The sequence below is a fragment of the Tyto alba genome, unplaced genomic scaffold, assembly GCF_018691265.1.
Source record: "Tyto alba isolate M040663 unplaced genomic scaffold, T.alba_DEE_v4.0 Super-Scaffold_17, whole genome shotgun sequence".
Lineage (NCBI taxonomy): Eukaryota > Metazoa > Chordata > Aves > Strigiformes > Tytonidae > Tyto > Tyto alba.
The window spans coordinates 22,556,813-22,574,995 of record NW_024881279.1 but is presented as its reverse complement, the minus strand read 5'-3'; the positions used below and the strand labels follow the sequence as shown (position 1 = coordinate 22,574,995).

The window sequence follows — 18,183 nt, the reverse complement described above, 5'->3', positions numbered from 1 at the left end:
CACAGAGGGTGTGTCATCTATAGACAACTGCCCGAGCTAGAAGGCCAGGCTTGCTAAAGAGTTGATGGAGACAGAGAGACAAACAGGCTGGGTGGATGAGGCCTTAGGTGTGCCACCTGCTTTCCAATGGCTGGAAAGAGCCCATGGAGGATCTTGGCAACAGATATCTATGTCAAGTCCCTGTGGAGGGATCTGCTTACACCCTCACAAGCCTTCAGCCTCTCCCTCAGCCAGCCTGCCTCTCCCTGACAAGAGAAAGGCCAGACTAGACTTCTTGGGCTACATCAGCCTCCTGTGGCCCAGAATCAGGAGGTCAAGACAAGCCCCTGGGACAGTCCTCATCTTCACACGTGTAGGCCAAGTCTCCTCTAGCTTCTTCTTCTGCCATCCCAAATGAAAAAGAAAAATCTGAAAATCTCTGTCCCACCAAATCCAAGACATAAAATCAGTCCCAGGCACTTGGTCTTCCCATGCGCCAACAGCAGGGCCAAGCCCATGCAGCATCTTCAAAGAATTTACTTGCAAAACTACTAAGACTCTCCTGAGCATGACCATACTGTAATCTCGAGTAATCCTGAAAACCTAACATGGGCCAAATTTTGACTTTCTCATAGTGAAGGCGTAATACAGACATGCAACACAGAACCTTTCCAGCAAAGCTTTGCTGGCTTTTTTCTTAATGTAAGATGAATAATGTGGCTTTTCTGAGTCCAGTTTTTTTAAAAACAGCCAAAGGGTTTGGTCTGAAATTCCCCACCTCCTTGCCATCCAACCAAAATCTCCAGTAGGAACCAGACACCACCCAAAGTAAATTCTAGTCCAATAGCTAAAGCTTGGCACAGCTATATGCAACCAGAACACAGGAACCTGAATGTGGTTAGGAGACGGGTCTGAGTAAGAAATGTTGGCAAACCCTAGTAAGTGTGATGTCCCATCCACCCCTTCTAACTTTAACCAACTGCCTCTCACAGCCCCCTGACCCCCTTGAGATTTGTATATCTCCTGTTGGATGGCAGCTGTCATGTGCACCTGAAGTCTGCAGGCAAGATGAGCGTATATCAACCCATAACACATTACCCAACAAGTCACTAGCTATTTGATTTATGCTTGCAGTGACAGCCACTTGAAGCACACCCAGGTTATGGGTGGCTGAGGCTTCCCAGAAGCTCCAGAGGAACTGTAAAGCTGGGTTGTAATAGGCCATGGCTCTGTTCCCATCTGCTCATGGTAATGCCTCGTACTGAAGTCATGCAACTGACTCCTGCCACACTTCACCATGTCCAGCCAGCTTGTTCCACAGTAGCTGCAGAGGGTCTCTCCCACTCTGCAGCCCCACGAGACAGCCATATGTGATAGGGCTCAGCTGTGCACTGTTACCTTCCCCAGCTGCGTGGGGTAGGTGCATGGGCAAAGGGGACACAGGCTGTGATGCCACAACCTGAACTCAAAGGAAGACAACTGAGGGTGGAGCAGCTGTTTGCAGCTGTCCGCATCTGCCTCCAGCAAATAGCTGGAAGGCTACCAACACTGGACAGAGTCCAGGGACGGACTTTCAGTACCCTACTGTTAGCTCTGAGAAAGCACCAAAGTGAAGCTCAGCCTCTGGTCCAAAGCAGCCACAGCTTCAACCAGGCCACTGGGAGAGGACATACTACAGCACTGGGGGAAGGGGCAGGGGGCAGCTGGTATTCAGAGGTCCCCCTCTGGGGCTCCTTCCCATTGCCCCAAAGCAGTACAGCCTGGCAGACAGGAGGCTGAGTTGGAATACAGGCTGATATTCCTCATGCCCCTGCTTGTTTCTTTCTGCTTCTGTTTGCAAAGCACTCTTCAGCCCAGGTAGGGGCTGGAAGGTGGTAAATGGGTACCCACCAGTGGATTTTCACACAACCATAAATCTTGCCCTTTCTGCAGGCTCAGACATCCTCTCAAGGGACTGCTGCCTCCTTAGGTCCTGTGGGTAGGGTGGGCATCCCTTGCATGTCAGCTTCCCCCAGCCTCCTGCAAATGTAATATGGGTTAGCATACAAAAAGGGGTCTGTCAAGAAAAGGGAATGGCCTGGCATATGTGCCAGCCAGGACTCTTCACACTGATGGCTACTGTGGCCCTGCTGAGTTGTAGGCAGTTGTTCAGCTGCAGTTCCATGATTTGGACCACACCAGCTCTGTAAGGCCCACATAAGCAGAACATGGATTCATGCTGGAAAGAGGCTATTACTGCTGTAGGAAAGGCTAAGGGAAACCAAGGCATCCATGTTGCAGTGCTAACCATAGCTTTTCCATCTCCTCCCCAGTGCTGGGGCTTGGCGCTTCCCTCATCAACTGCAGGATGGGAGAGAGGCAGGAGGGACAGCAGACCCCAACCCCTGGCAACTCTCTGATGCTGCCCTTTCTTGCAGGCAATATCCAAGCAAGTCAACTGCTATTAGCTTAATTTAACAGAATCCTAGCAACACCAGCCCATCACTGTCATGTGCCCAGTGCCACAGGATAGCAATGCAGGACGGCCACAAACTTCCTCGTCCAGCCCCTCTCGGCCCCCAGGGTCCTCCATGGTCCCTGGACCACCAGGAGATGGGACAAGGCTGGTTTGGGAGGGAACAAGAAGAGAAATGCCCCATCACTTACTTTGGGATGATGGCTGGATTTGCAGTTGGGCCAGTGAAGCCAGGCTGGCATCCACTGCAGGAAAGCACCAGTCTCAAAGAGGCTGAGCAAAGATGCAGCAAAGTTTGCCCTGATTATGTGAGGGATTGGAAACCACACAGCAGCTCTTTCAGGGACTGGCTCTGGAAGTCTCCCAGCTTTTGTTGAAGCTGAATGGCTGGTGGGAAATGATTTATTTTTAATTTTCTTCCCTGCATTAGGAACTGGAAAGGCTCCCACTTCAGTTTTGTGTAACCGCTTGGCTGCTGCGACACAGGAAGGCTTGGAGAAGAATCATGCTGCTTAGTCAAGCATGAGCTCTTCCTCAGGCTCACACTGAGCTGGGCTGCTTCATGCTGCAGCCTTGTTTTGCTTCAGTGCTCAGCATCCCATTCCCTCAGGCTTGGCAGAGACGGGGCAGCAGATCCTTCACGAGGGCTCTCCCTCGCTGCAAAGAATGTCCAGGGGATGAGCTGGAAGCAGAGGGATGGCGCAGGGGAGAAAGGCGCATTCTGATGTGGCTCCCACGGTGCTGGAGCTGAAGGAGAAAGTGAGCAGCCCCTGCGCTCATCTGACAACCTCGGAGTCGAGATCAGAAAGTAAGGGGGTGGGGAGGAATGTCAGGAAGGGGAAGTAGTGGCAAGGCAGACTGCCCAGCTCTGGGATATGCTGGGGTACAGACCCCAAGGGAAGGAGGGCACTGGGACCTTGCACCTGCTTGTGTGCAGCCTCTATGTTTGGCAGATGCAGGACAGGGCAGGACTGACCTTTCTGGGTCTTCCAGCAAAACTGTAGAAGACCTCACACAGAACATCACCGTGTCTGCCAGACCTACGGTGGTGGCAATGCCGATAAGGGGTGTTGTAGCCCTTGCCCAGGCCCTGGTGCTAACAGGGACGAGCCAGTTCCCGTGAGCGGGCTCAAAGCAGGCTGGGGCACACAGCAACAGCTTCCCCACATTCTCTCCTGGTGCATGGAGGTGAAGGCTGTCATGAAGGGTAAAACAGAAGATGTCTGTGCTGCCACTCAGGTGACACCAGCCCCTTGGCCTCATGAACCCACGCTGACACCTGGAGACACATGTAAACCCATGACCAGCTTCAGTTTCTACATTTCTTCCTTGTACGTGGGAGGTCCAACAGCAGACATGGAGTCCAGACGTGGTCTCAAAAGCCCTGAACAAAGGGGAAGACTCTCTTGCTTCAAGCTGCCGGTTGTGCCCTTACCAACGTAGCCCCATACGCACTTGACCTTCATTGCACGCTGCTGACATGGTGAATGTCAGCAGAACAGCTACTGCGGCAGTCAGTCCTCAGCCCATGGCAATGCCTGGGGTTGCTCCGGTCCAGGCTCAGCTCTGCCTCACGGTGTTGCAGGCAGAGGCTGTGAGACAGCTTCTTCAGCCTGAGAAAACCCCACAGGATGGGATTTGCTCAGTGTAATGTAAATATGTCATAGACATACCCAACCAGAAGCTTCTCAGCATCTCCACCCTCTGAGCAGTACCCAGTCCCATACACTCAGACAACCAGGTCAGGAACCCTTAACCCTGCTCTAAGTAATTTTTCATTCTTAGGGCAGGAGGCATTCCCCTCACATCTTGTTTGCTGACCCCTGTGGTGCTGTCAGTGTCCCAGGACCCCATTCCAGGCCACTGCAAAGTGGCCACAGATTTCTCAAGATGTTGGTTTCTGAAAGATACCTTCCATCCTCTTTTTGCAAGAGTGAAAAGCAATTTTAGGTGCCAGCTTTCACGGCTGGAAGAGTTCTTCGGCAGAATTCAGAAAGATGCAACAGGCAGATGTTTCCTGCTTGACACAAACCCTGCCATGCAGACACACAGCCACCACCAACACCTGCAGCTACAGCTGGGCCTCGTCCCCATCTGCCTTACAGCCAAGCTGCTACAACTGCCTTCTGCATTTCTTAGAGAGACACACACTAATGAGCCGAATTTGTTTTTTCTGGGCATCTGGCTTGAGTTTTATAAGAGCCTAAAAATTCCCTTGGTCACTCTTGCAGGAGAGAGCCCTTGAACTCCTTGGGCTAAATCATCTACAGTAACATCCTTGCTGTGATAAACCACATGTTCCGAGTTCCCCGTCCCTTTGAGCAGGAACGAAACGTGCCATACAGCTATTTGGTCTACATGCAGTTGACCCCATCCATAATGTGGCTGGTGAACAGAAAAGGATGTGCTTTTATGACCCAACTCACCAATGAATTTCCAAAATGTAGGTGCAACACATTACCCTGGGCAGAGGGCGCGTGCATGGCCACAATGAGGCTTCTTTGAGGAGGGAAACCCATAGAGATGGAGAGATCAGAGCCATGGTTCCTCCTTGTGAAGTACATCTCCTTCCTCTTATGTTTCTGTTTTGACTGCTGCCCTTTCAACATGGCTGAAAATAAAAACCTTTTACCATTCTTACTGTGAAAATCCTCATTTATTTCTCCCATGGGCTAGAGGCTTGTTTTTATATGATTTTGAAGACCTCAATAATACCACCTCTCAGCCTCTCCTCTCCAGGTTGTAGTTCCTGCCTTCTTAGCCTGTTCTCGTAAGGCAGCTTCTCCACTCCCTTGAGCATTTTGGCTACCTTTCTTTGGATTTTCTCTAACTCTATTACTTCTATTACTGTATTACAGCCTGGAGATGGGGAAAGCAGCACCACATAGTGAACTCAAGATGTGGCCACACCAAAGATTTATACAGCTCCGAACTGTACAGCACCCTCTGTTCTGTACATGAGTCCCTTCCTGATGACACCAAGCTCTGACTCACCTGCAACATCTCTGCTGAAGATTAGGGTCTCAGGAGCAGGGCTGGGATTTCAACCAGACACTGATTATTTCAAAGGTGCTACTCTGAGGCAGGGTAAAGAGGAAAGTGGGCAGAGCTTGAGGGACGCAGTACTTCCCCAATCTCTGTTCTCCCTTTACTGCTCCTCTGATCATGCTACCTTTGACACTACTCTATGAAGCCCTTCCCTGCGCTTCCAGCACCTGCTGGATCCACCAGAAGAGGTGCTCCGACATCTAGGGGAGGGCATCTGTGACTAAAATACCCATCCTGTGTAACAACTAAGAGTTGATGTGTGCAACTGCTCATAGCTCACACTGTGCCACAGCTCAGGTGGGGCTGCGTCCCCTTCTATTGTCCATGGGTCCATGGAGATGCCCTTCCCTCTGAAGATCCAGATGAAGTCCATCTGCCTGGGGTAGCCTAAGAGGGATCATGGCAGTTTTGGTTACAGGCTTGTCTTCTGACTTGAGAAACCCATCCCATCCTTCAGTTCCCTGCTTTGCAACAGCCTTTCTGAAACAAGGCAAATCATTTAATCTTGTAGTTCTTTTGCTCCTGGAAAGCTGGTAGAAGAGCACTGCTCTGTGCCCTGGGACGGGAGGGCTGGAAGGAATGAGAGATGCATTCCAGTCGGGGAGGGACCGGACACCCACCATGGGTCTCTAGTTTGTGTACTCTCCTCTCCAACCCCCATCCCCAAGCCTTGCTGTCTGAGAAGGACTTGGAGTGGACAAGGGCCAGTGCAGTGCTGTGAGAGACACCTGTGAGAGTCAGCAGGACCAGGCTGCCCGTGCCAGAGCCAGCATACCAGTTCTCCTGACTGGGTGCCACTGCATGCCTGCACTCACCTGGGCTGAAAGAAAACGTGGCTCAACGGGGAAATATGAGCACTCACTGATGCTGGTGTTATGCTTTACAGAGCCCCTGGGGTACTGACAGTCATTGCCCATGGGCAATATATTGTCCCAGTGGTTTCCATCCGTCACTGACAGTTTAAACTGCAGGTCCTATATCCTTCACTTCCAATGCAGAAAAGAAGCCTCAGATAAAGCATATCCCACAGACTAAAATAAGCCAGCTACATGCTAAAAAAAGAGCCTTTGGGTAATCAGAAATCACTGTGCATGGAACATACTTTTTCTTGAAGCCAAATCCTATAGCTCCTTATTTTGAATTTTTATTAGAGTCCCCAGAGCAATTAGTACACATTCAGATCCAAACGACTTCTGCAAAACTTCATCTTGGGGAAACAATGGCAGTTTTTTCCTTATAGGAAACAATAAAACTGAGTCTTAAAATCCTTAACAGCCTTCCTGTTTGCACTCTTTTGCAGTTACTCAAAGGGGGAAAATAAAAGAATATACTTAGTATTTTTCATGTTTCTTTCTTTGTACTGACAACTTGGCCACACAATACTTTGTGCACTGAGCCTTTCTCTAGCCCTGTGCATGTATCAGTCAAACCTGACTGTTGTTTTCACAGGGGAAACAGAGTCACGATCTCAAGGCCATGGGGATGAAAGCCTAGACTGCAACATCACTTTACTTCTTGGTGAGGTGGTAGGAGTTGCTTAAGCTTCCACAAAAATATGGGCCAAAGTGTAGGGATGGTGAGCTTACATGTTCCCCAGGAGAAGCATGAGCTTGAGACAGAAGGTCCAGGAGGCTGATGAACATGGACCTGAGCATCCCTCTATTCGAGACAGTATATTGGGACTGTAATCTTCCTGGAACATGCTCCTTTAAAAAAACATCCAGGGTTTCCAGGTTTGGCTATGGGAGGACAAAGGTCCTTTCAGTGATAGAGCAGTCAGCAGGATCTGTCTGACCCTTAGATCCCCACTCCTGAAGAAGCAAGTTTTGAACCCCTTTGAGACCTTGCAGGGCTCCCCACGGACCCCACCTGCAGAAAACCGCTGTGATTCACAGGAATCCTCCTGCGACTCAGAGAGAAGCAGGAGCCTCCAGAGAGGGAACAGCAAAGGAGGGCAAGTTTTTATGTCATCCTGGAGGAAGGAGGAGAAGGGCAGCTCCCACAGGGCTGTCATTCCTGCCTCCCACAGATGATGCTCCCCACTGAGCGTATCTATCCATGGTGGTTGTTTGCTGCAGGAGCTCGAGGCCATGACCCTGAAGCACAGATGTAAAGCCTACAGATGTAAAGGCAGGTCACAAGGACACCAAAAGACTTCCATATGTGCAAGGATCCCTATCACCCCTTCCCTGGTGTGGGAGCAAAGGCAGGGGAAAAGGCTTTCTGTGCCCTGGCACCATATCTTTAGGCAGCTTCTGCAGCTCAGAAAAGAGCTAGAGAGCAGGGTGTCTGGGCAGCAGGTGGGTTCCAATGCAGAACAAACAGTTTATAATCAGTCCATGTTGTTCACGATAGGCATTTTCAAAGGATACTTCCAGACAAACTTATCCCTCTTTGGCTGTGAACAGCAGGGTTTCTTAGCTCAGCTCAGCTGGCTCCATCCTTACCTCTGCCTATTTGCTCTGCTTCTCACCTTGTCTTGAGGGGAAGCTCTATATATAGTTCAGGTGGCTTTAAACAGGGCTTCTGTCCTGGTTGTCTGCAGGTTTTATCTTAAAAACAGGTGGTTTTGGGGTGTCTTTCCACTCAGGACTGTGCAGCATTATAACTGAATTCATTAAAACCCAGCTTTCCCCACAGCCAGGGTTACCTTCCATAAAAGTCCACAAGAGCTGTAACTGCTTCTTATAACTCATGAATGGAAGCAGCCTTCTTCCCCGCTTTTTTCCTCCCTTTGCTTTCACCCTTCCTCCCCACATTCCCCCAGTACACAAAATAATAAAAAAGGGCTGGCAGCTGACTCAGACCCCAGAAAAGGAAATTCTTGCCATGCCATCTACACTAAATCTATGCAACGTCTTGCTGCAAGATCTTAGCAAGATTTCAGGAGGCAGCAGGCAAGCCCATCCTGCCTGTCCACGTGGAGAAACATCTAGTGTGATGGAGACCAGTATTGCAGAATGAAACGGAGGTTTGGAAGGGAAGTAAACTTCCCTTCATACTCCAACATATCAATAAACCTCTCATTTGGGGATACAGAAGAAATCCGTTCCTGATAGAGGACTAGTAAGACACCAGACCTTTACAGACATGCTCTGTCCAAAGAAGTAGGTAGACAAACTGTTTGAAGACAAATGGACTCCAGCCCAAGGGACACGGAGTCCAGCAGCATAGAAAGATGCAGAGACAATGGGGGACTGGCTTTGGGCTCCTTGGGAGCTCAGTGAGATCTAGAGAGGGCTGCAGGGAACGAGGTCTTTGTGAGCCTCTCCCAAAACTGCCAGGAAAGCAGGAAGAGACCAATCAGACTTTTGTGGATGCTAACATCAGAGACAGCTGTTTGGAACCCAGTTTCTGGTGCCCAAAGCTGACGTGCAGCACCCTGTAATACCAGATAATTCCTCACTTGTTGGTGAGATTGTGAATTCTCCCTTCTCTCCATATAGTGCTCATCTGTGAAGGGCAAGGTCTATATTCATGCAGGCAGACTGGCAAGTCCTTCATCCACAGGGAACCATCAGGAACAACTTCATGGCATTAGCGTGAATAGACAGCCACTCTGGAAGCTGGAGGACCAGGGAGAAGATCCTCCTTGAAGTAAGAGAACAGGAAGCACTGGGGATGTCATCATATACATCTACAGACACCTCAAAAGGTCTGCCTTTCCATCCTGGACCATCTCTAGAGAAAAAGGAATAACCTTCATTTTCTTTACGAGGAGGGGAACTAGACTCCCTTGGCAGTGAGGAACAGTCCTTGTTTCACCCAGCAGAGACTCAGCCCTGGCCTCTAAAAGGCTATCCCTGCTCTATCAGTCAGGCATGTCTTCCTCTTGCCAACACTGCTCTGCACTCTCCAGGCCACAGCAGAATGTCACTTTGGTCACCATGTCCTTGAGACTCCAATGTAGACAAACAACTGGTTCAAGACTCTTGGATGCTACCGAGTGCCACCATGTCAACCTAGCTGACTTGCATTTCCAGCTGGTGTCCAAACCGAGAGCATTGGTACCAAGGCATCCATGACTAGGTAGCACATATCTTGACTGCTGAAGTTGTTCAGGCCCAGAAGGCATCAAGTCTAGAAGAGACTGCTGTAGAAGGCCAGGAGATAGTCCAGTTAGGACTAAGCCCTCCAACTGACCTCAGCAAGAAAAGCCTGAAATGGGATCAACTAGTGTCTACTTTGGACCTAAGGTGAGACAACCAAGCCCATCTGTGAGGGAAACAGCTGGATAACTCTCACTCCAGTGGGGATTTTCCATTTTCATCCCTGTGAAGGAAAGGAAGAACAGCTTCCCTCACCCGAATCAGACTGAGATGCGCTTAATAGGCTTGACAACACAGACTTGGCCAAGATTTGCTGACAGCGTACAGGGCCGAATCTTTACTGCTTAACATTACAGGGTGTCACGGCACAAAACATGGCATTTCCACTGAAGTCACCCAGCCTCACTTGGGCATAAAGCAAGGAGCAGCCTGAGAAAATAAGTTCTAATATGAAGTGACTTTAATATGTCAACAGGACCAAAACAAGACATTTGGGAGGCAAACTGAAGAGAGCAAGACACTACAGGGGAACAGACAAGACTGTAGGAAAATCATCTCCTCTCAGACTAGGATATGAACATCAGCCCTTTTCCTAGTGAATACTCCAGCTATAAGCTCACTAGTTCTGCAGCAGACCATTTTTTCTTTGGACTACCCTAAAAATTCCACCTTTCCTTTCAAAACCGTGGGAAACATTCCTACAAAGGAAGTGTGGGTTAAATAAATCGTCCTCTTCCAAAGGCAAACAGATGACCACTAAACTCCTGAAAACTGTCTATTGGCTGTAGAGCACCAAGGTGGCACTGACAGTTCATCATTCTTCCATGTTGGAGAAGTCATGCTCACTGATCACTGGCGAAGGTATATGTCCTGCAGGTAGTACCACCACCCTCCCTCCTTTCTCCCAGGATCTTTTGCTCAAGGAGAAAGATCTGAAGCCCACCTACATCTTTGGTATGATCTATCACACTTATGTAGTAATGTGCTGCCTCTCTAGCTCAGTCTCCCAGACTGCAGTCTGCATGGTGCAGAGAGTCAATGAAATGACTGAAAAGATAATTGCATATTTATTTCCAGAACTTACACACTACGACGGAGCCACTAACAGAAAAGCAGGATTTCACTGCTCCGTTTAGATGTAGTAAGTTATCATTATGTTTAATGTGGCAAAAGGAGATGCTTGTCAGAACTTGACTATACCCAAATTTGCTTAAACACATGGGAAAGCACTTTGAGTGGGACTCATCTCACCCAAATGTAGACATCTCCAGCTGAGCTCAGTGCCCAGGCCCTCTTCAGAGTCAGCAGAAAGATTGCATCTGATCTGTATTAGAACTCTGTGCTACAACCAGAAAAATACACTCTGGTGTTCACAGACTGAGACAGCCCTCTCAGCTGCTGATGTTTATGTTGCAGACTTTCTAGTTTTAGAAAGCGAGGCTCCTGCCCAGCACTGCTGACCACATTTAAGCTGAAAACACTTCCTCTATTCAGCTCTCCGCAGACAGGCGTCTGCATTTACAGTGTAGCTAATGATTAAGGAACACACCTTCCCAAAACCCGCAAATCCTTTTTCTTCTCACAGACAGTTCAAAGCAGATCCAGCTTGCATTGCTGTGTTTTCGTTCTGAGAAAGCAGGTGCTTCAGAAAGAATCAGGGAGAGTTTCTAAGTAAGTTCCTCTGTTTTTGAATGGCTGCTGTCATGATGACGCTGGGAGTGACAGCCCCTAGGAACATCACTTTCCAACACAACCAAAACTGGCTTCCCTAAGCATGGATATCTGAACAGAATGAAATGTTGAAGCTGACTTGTTTTTAAAACTGAGCAAGTTGCCCAGAAAGTAGTACTGACTACCTGACAGAGCCATTTTGCAGCTCCTGCGCAAAGGCTTGATCTGCCCTTAATGGATGCGCTGGATAACCATGCCAATAGGAGTGTGATTTTCCTGATGAAGGAGTATAGCTCTAACAGGCATGCTCCTACACTGATGTAAAGGTGCTTTATGGAGACAGGGCCATTTCTTCTTCTCAAGGGAATTACAGGAAGCACAAAAAGCACCATCAGATTGACGTAATTGCATCAGGACAGTGCACTGTTTTAACTATAGCTGCTCTGGGACCCAGAGGCTCTCCCAGTCTCCCAACATGCAAGATGCCCTGCACTACATCTTGTGACAAAGCTACAGGAGTGTCGCTACACCAGACTGCAGTAGGTCATTTTGCCTCTTAGCAGGCTTTTTAAAAGTATATAGTTCTCAGGGCTTTTCTCCTGCTCATTAGACATCGTTACCTGTAGGCATCAGACAACGATTTTGGGGACTCAGTCCAGGAATTACATCCTGGACTGAGTCTTAACTGATGCACAGAGAGGCCAGAGGGGCCTGCCAGAAATAAGCGTGTTGTAAAGATGAAATAAAAATTCAGGAGGTGAATGCTGTTCAGCCTGGTTCATCAGATGACCCAAAGCCATAGTGGCACAAGAGGAGTGGCATTTAAGCTTGCTGTGGGAGCACACAGCTTGAGACAACTGTGCAAGACGCACATATTATGTCTGAGACTGGGAATCTCTGATTTTTATAGTGTGCTAAATTAAAGGGACAGTGTCACCAACGTGCGTTCCTTACTGTTTGCTGTTATCTGGAGAGCAGTGGATTCCCTACCATTCTGTTTGTGCTTACAAAAAACATCTAGGTCATTAAAGCATAAGTTGCTAGACGATCATTCCCTACACCTACCAGGAGCTGCTATAACTTTGTGGCCTCTTTCCTTCTCTTTTGGTCTGATGGCAGTAATAGTAACACATCTGCATTTTAGGTGTTGATATCACACTGTGATTTTGCTGTAATATTGCACATACGAGTCTCCTTTGTTTCACCTGAGGTTGTCACTCTGCTCCTGGTCCCCAGGCAGCTCTGGTCCAACACTCCCAACAGACAGTGCAGGGTCACCTCCTTGACCCTATCACAGTTCTCACACCGGGTGCACATGGGAAATCCAAGCTTCCTAAACCCACATCTGAACACCCAACTCTCTCCTTTCTAGCACAAAAAATTGAAAAGACTGCGGAGGAAGCCTGGAGAACACCAGAGTTCAAAGTGGCAAAAGGAGGCAGCTCCAAGAGTTTGGGATAAACATCCCCTGTTCTTTTGAGAGAGTCTTACGACTCGGGGGTGAGGGATAATGCCTATCCTAGTGCCCCATGCCTCACCCTGCAAGGTGCCATGCCAGAGGCAGGTCCTAGCTGTATATACATCCGATACCCTTGCACCGTGCTCAGGCTCAGGTGCTGTGCATGGCATGGACACTGGAAAGCATCTGCAGGAGCAGGCACTGTCCTAGACAGAAGTGCTACGAGATGGCATCCATGGCTGCAGTGGGCATGCGGGGGGGCTGGCAGCTGCCCATGAGGAGCACACAACAGCAAGGACCCCTCAACAGAGGGGAGGAGGAGGGCTGCAAATGGAAAGGTCATGCTTTATTATAAAGCACACTCCTAGGTAGTTTATAAAGGGTTAATAAATGATTAGCATAGGCTTTCAGCACCTTGCAGACAGGCGCTGCTGAACACCTCAGAAATACTGCCTGTAACTTAAAATCACTCATTACCTGCCTTAATCCTTTCAAAGCAACTTCTAATTAGATGGAGTCTAAAACCAAGGGCTGGACTGACAGGCAGGTGGGATGTTTTTCTGTTTTGAAAGACAGTTGCGAGCTCTCCTCTCCTGCACTGCTGGGCTCAAGACACCCCAGAGGAGATTGAGCATGTGCCCCAGCTCCTGCCAGGCTCCTTGGCTGGGGGGCTCGGAGAGGCTGACAAGGGTGGGGGTTTAAGGATGAGTAGGAGCAGCAGGTTTGGGAGTGAGGAGGCTTCATTTCTCAGGGCGGGGAGGAGCAGAGTGGCAGATCACGACATGGGTGGCTGCAAAAGAGCCTCTCGGTAGCAACAGCTCTTCTGCAGGTGGCCTGAGCCCCACCACCTCCAGCTCCACCAGCACACACCTCGGCAGGGGCTCCCGGTTGTGCTGAGCCGGTGGGGCTGGGGAGCAAAGGACACCAGTGACCAGCAGAGTCAAGCCTTGGACCCTCAACCCACCCCAGCCCAACTCAGCCCAGCCCAGCTCAGCTCACTTCAGCCCAGCTCAGCCCAGCTCATCCCAGTACAGCTCAGCTCATCCCAGCTCAGCACAGGACAAAACAGCTCAGCTCAGCTCAGCTCATCCCAGTACAGCTCAGCTCATCTCAGCTCAGCACAGGACAAAACAGCCCAGCTCAGCTCAGCTCATCCCAGCTCAGCACAGGACAAAAGAGCCCAGCTCAGCCCAGCTCATCCCAGTACAGCTCAGCTCATCCCAGCTCAGCACAGGACAAAAGAGCCCAGCTCAGCTCAGCTCATCCCAGTACAGCTCAGCTCATCCCAGCTCAGCACAGGACAAAACAGCCCAGCTCAGCTCAGCTCATCCCAGCTCAGCACAGGACAAAAGAGCCCAGCTCAGCCCAGCTCATCCCAGTACAGCTCTGCTCATCCCAGCTCAGCACAGGACAAAAGAGCCCAGCTCAGCTCAGCTCATCCCAGTACAGCTCAGCTCATCCCAGCTCAGCACAGGACAAAAGAGCCCAGCTCAGCTCAGCTCATCCCAGCTCAGCACAGGACAAAACAGCCCAGCTCAGCTCAGCCCAGCACAGCCCAGCTCAGCTCAGCACTCCAAAGTCCAGACAGGGGGGTGGCTGAAGGCGTCTCAGCCTAGCAGCACCCCCCCCGCCCCCCATCCCAGTTCAGGGAAACAGGCCAGACGTGGGTCAGGGACACCCCGTTTCTCCTGTCATGCCTGTGACTGGCTGGCTGCCTGGTGGTGGCTGCCCGAGGTGGAGACAGCCAGCAGAACCGGGCAGGGGTTGAGGCAGTGCAGGGCCAGCCGCGCTGTCCCTCCGAACGGCCACGCGGCAAAGGCCACCGTCAGGCCACAGTGAGCCCATGGGCCAGCAGTGCCACGCACCCATCCCACCAGCCCCTCGGAAGGAGACGTCAAAGGAAATTGCTTCAGCAAATTAATTCTACTTCTGGGAGGAAAACCAGCCCTGTGATTATCTGCTGCCTCAGTTTCCACACCTAGGCAATGGAGAAAGCTGCCTCCTGGGGCAGAGAGAGCTCTAATGGTGAGAGAATACCAAGAGACACGGATAAACAGCCGTATAAGGACACAGGGTGCCCTTTCCTCGAAAGGCAGGTTAACACTCCCAGCTGCAGGCAAACAGCTTCTGTTTCAGCAAGATCAAGACTCTGGTGAGGGGTGGCTCAAATAGCTGCCCTTGCCTGGTGTTGCTAACTTATGAGATAAAATCTGAATTAACAAAGCACTTGGCAGAAACCCCATCGTCAATTACAATTTTTTTTTTTTAATGAGTCTGAGCCTTTAGGGCCTCATAATCTAACTAAATAAAGCTTTTTCACTTTACTCTTGCCTGCTTCCCTAGCTTTTGTTGTACCAGCAAAGAAAAATATATTTTCTTAATTTAGTAACATCCCCCTGCATCATGTATCCCCTTCTGGCTAGAAACGATCTCTGTTTCCCCAGTGCCTGTGTCCTGCTTGTGCAGGCTGTGCCCACAGCCTGATTGCTCTTGTTCCTAGAAAGTGCCCAAAATACCAGGGGCCCACCTGTCTGGGTACCCAGTGCCCTTTCAAGAAGCAAACGTGCAGAGCCTGGCAGGAGCAGAGCCTCACCTAAGGTAAGCTCTGCACTGGGAGAGGTGCCCTGTGCCACACTGAGTGCAGAGCTCATCACAGTCTGCAAGAGCCACCTGCCAGGAGGTGCAGTGGGGACACAATGCTGCTTCAGGACACGCAACAGGGCGAGGCTGTGAGTGAACTGGCGAAGGTGCCATCCCCTCCTTCTGCATGTGTCCAACACCAGCCAACAGCAAGTGGCCATGCATGGAGTGGACAGAGACCTCTGCAAGCAGGACTGGGGCTTGCAGTGGATGACACTACAGTTAGCAGGTCCTGTTTTCTATAGAGCAGCACATAGATGTTCCTCCAAGCTGGCATCAGACCATCCAGCTCCAGATCAGGTGCTGGAGGGAGGTGGGAAGGTACCACAGGGAACTCTCTTTCCACCTCTATGAGGCTCTTTCCCAGAACTGTGTGAAATTTTGGGGAAAAATTGTTCATTAGCCAAAAATTGCAATCATAGGTTGGCTATATCTTACCTAGATTTGTGACGCATTTGTGCTGAAACCACTGAAGAGCCGGATTTAAAAAAAAAAAATCCCCAAAGTGGGGAAAAAAAAAAAAAAAAAGGCTTACAAGAACTGAACTTTATGCTTTGACTCTGAAGCATGTAAGCAAATACAGAACACAAAAACTGAAACCCTTCGATTTAGTTTGGTATTACAGCATTTCCCTACAATCTTACAATTTTTTGAGGATTTAAAAGAAAAAAAGATTTGGGTCAAATTTATTTTTCATATCAAGGAGATAATAGAGAAACAACTGTCACACAGGGGAGGAGAAGCTAGAGAGGTGGCTGAACTCACATAATTTTCTCTGCGTTTTTCAGTACAGTTGGTGAACAGTAAGCATATCAGTCACCCGGATCTGGCATAAGTTTTCCTGCTCAGTGCTGATCTGGAGGCCCCAAAAAGGAGGCACCACTGGAATTTGCTCTCCTAATGCAGACCTGCAGGTTTTGTCTTTTGAGGGGGAGTTTGGTTCTCCATTACAGAGCCACAGAAAGGTCACAGAGAGATGAGGAGCTCAGCTGCAATGCCTGGAAGGGAGATACAGGATGGGAAGTGACTGCACAAGCCACCAAATGAAGCTGTGAGCCCCTCCGTCCAGAAAATGCTTCATCCAGAAGATCACAGGGTGGTCCTGTCCCCAGCACACTCTCTGTCACAACTAAAGCTCCAAGAGAGCCCGAGGGCTGCCGTGATGCTACGGTGTCTCAGCTGGAGAGCAGAAGATACAAAACCAGTAGACTAGGGCTTTGCCATAGCGGGGGCTTTGGGAGATGATCCTAGGAATCAAAGCATGTCCCATGCTGTAGAGGAAGGCAGAAAATCCTGGCATGAATCCTGTGCCCACCCTCCTCAAAAGGAAACGTTGCCCCTTCCCTGAACCCTGATGAGGTGTCTCGAGGCAGCCGGCAACAACAGGGCATCCCACCAACGTGACCTTTGCTGGGAGCCATTCAGGATGCCTCAGGGAAGAAGAGCACCTAGGATGAGCTGCAGCAAGGCCTCCCTGAGCTGGTGGTACCACAAAGGTGACACCCTGACCAGATTTCAAGGGACCCCTCAGAGAGGTGCTGGGAAGCTGCCTTCAGGTGTGGTCTCCTTTTCTGGGTCTCAGTGTAAGCACAACTCCTGCCCAGGACACGGGGACACATTGTTCCTTCAAACAATCATGCAGAAGTTAGCCTGAGCCGCCTGCCAGTTCTGCCTCCTCCACAGCCACCAGCCAGGCCCTTTAAGATTGGCTCATGTACCACACAGCTGAAAAACCATGAGAGAAAGATATGGGGTGATGAGAAGGAGAAAGAACAAGGAGTGGAGGACATGTAAACAGTGGTGGTGAAGAGACAGGTGACAAACTGTGCACCCAGTGCCGGGCTGAAACCCAGAGCCCAGAAAAAGCATGGAGAGCACAAGAGGCTCAGGCTCAGCTGCACCATCTCTGCTCAGGCTGCCTGCAGCTCTTTATGTTCTCTAGCCCTGACTGGTGCAAGTGAGGGAGCACTGGGGCTGCTCCAGTGACAGGAGCGGCGTTTGCTCCAAAGAAGGAATCACTAGTGTCCCTGCCTGGGACTTGAGCAGAACTAGGTGCTGCCCAGGGTCAGGAAGGCCATGTTACAGAATGCAGGGAAGGACTTCCCTGAGAATCATAGCCACTCGTCTCCTGGAGCTCCTGCAGGAAGACAAAGAGACGGCAGTGAGGATGAAGGGTGAGGTGGTTACTGTCCAGGCTGGACAAGTGCCTCTCCATCAGTGAGCCCAGCCTGCCAGCCACCTCCCCAGGGTCACAGAAGAGATGAGGGAGAGATCCAGAACTGAGCCTGTCCCTCTTGCCTATAATTCCTGTACCATAACCGCCACAGAGAAGCATCATGAGCCTCATGTGCAGAGGTACCACTGCTTTGGACCCATCTGACCACTGAGAGCCTGGGTGTACTAAGTCTCAGATGGAATGGACCCTGTCCCAGCACATTACTGGGAAAGGCATTTCCCTGCTGAAAGGGCGAGAAGGATGTTTTCACCCTCAGAAAAACTGGCAAGGAGACGTCTTCACGGCAGAGACTTTGTCAACTACCAGAGCAAGGAGCGACCTCAAGCGACGTAGCCATTTGCAGCAGCAGATCACCCACTCCAGTGACTGGTCATATACGACCTCCAAGCAGGCTTTTCCCCCAGCAGGAATCACTCTGCCCATAGCCAGCGCTTTGGTGGCAGTACCAACAGCTCCCTCCCAGCCCAGAGAGCATCCTTCAGGCAATGCCATCAACCTGTGCGAGTCAGCAAGGCCATACACAGATGTCTGATCTGAGCAGGCCTTCCCATTTCCTTCTGGCAGCAATCACCAAATCCAGCTTTGGACAGAACCACTGACAGAACCACGTGGGGCAACTCCACAGATGGAGAAGACACTCCAGACT

The 18,183-nt window shown here is 50.1% G+C and overlaps 1 protein-coding gene across 4 annotated transcripts in view; it reads right to left on the bottom strand.

Moving 5' to 3' along the window:
• Positions 1 to 18,183, bottom strand: part of PSD2 (pleckstrin and Sec7 domain containing 2) — an 89,480-nt gene that overhangs the window by 48,220 nt on the left and 23,077 nt on the right. The window lies entirely within an intron of this gene.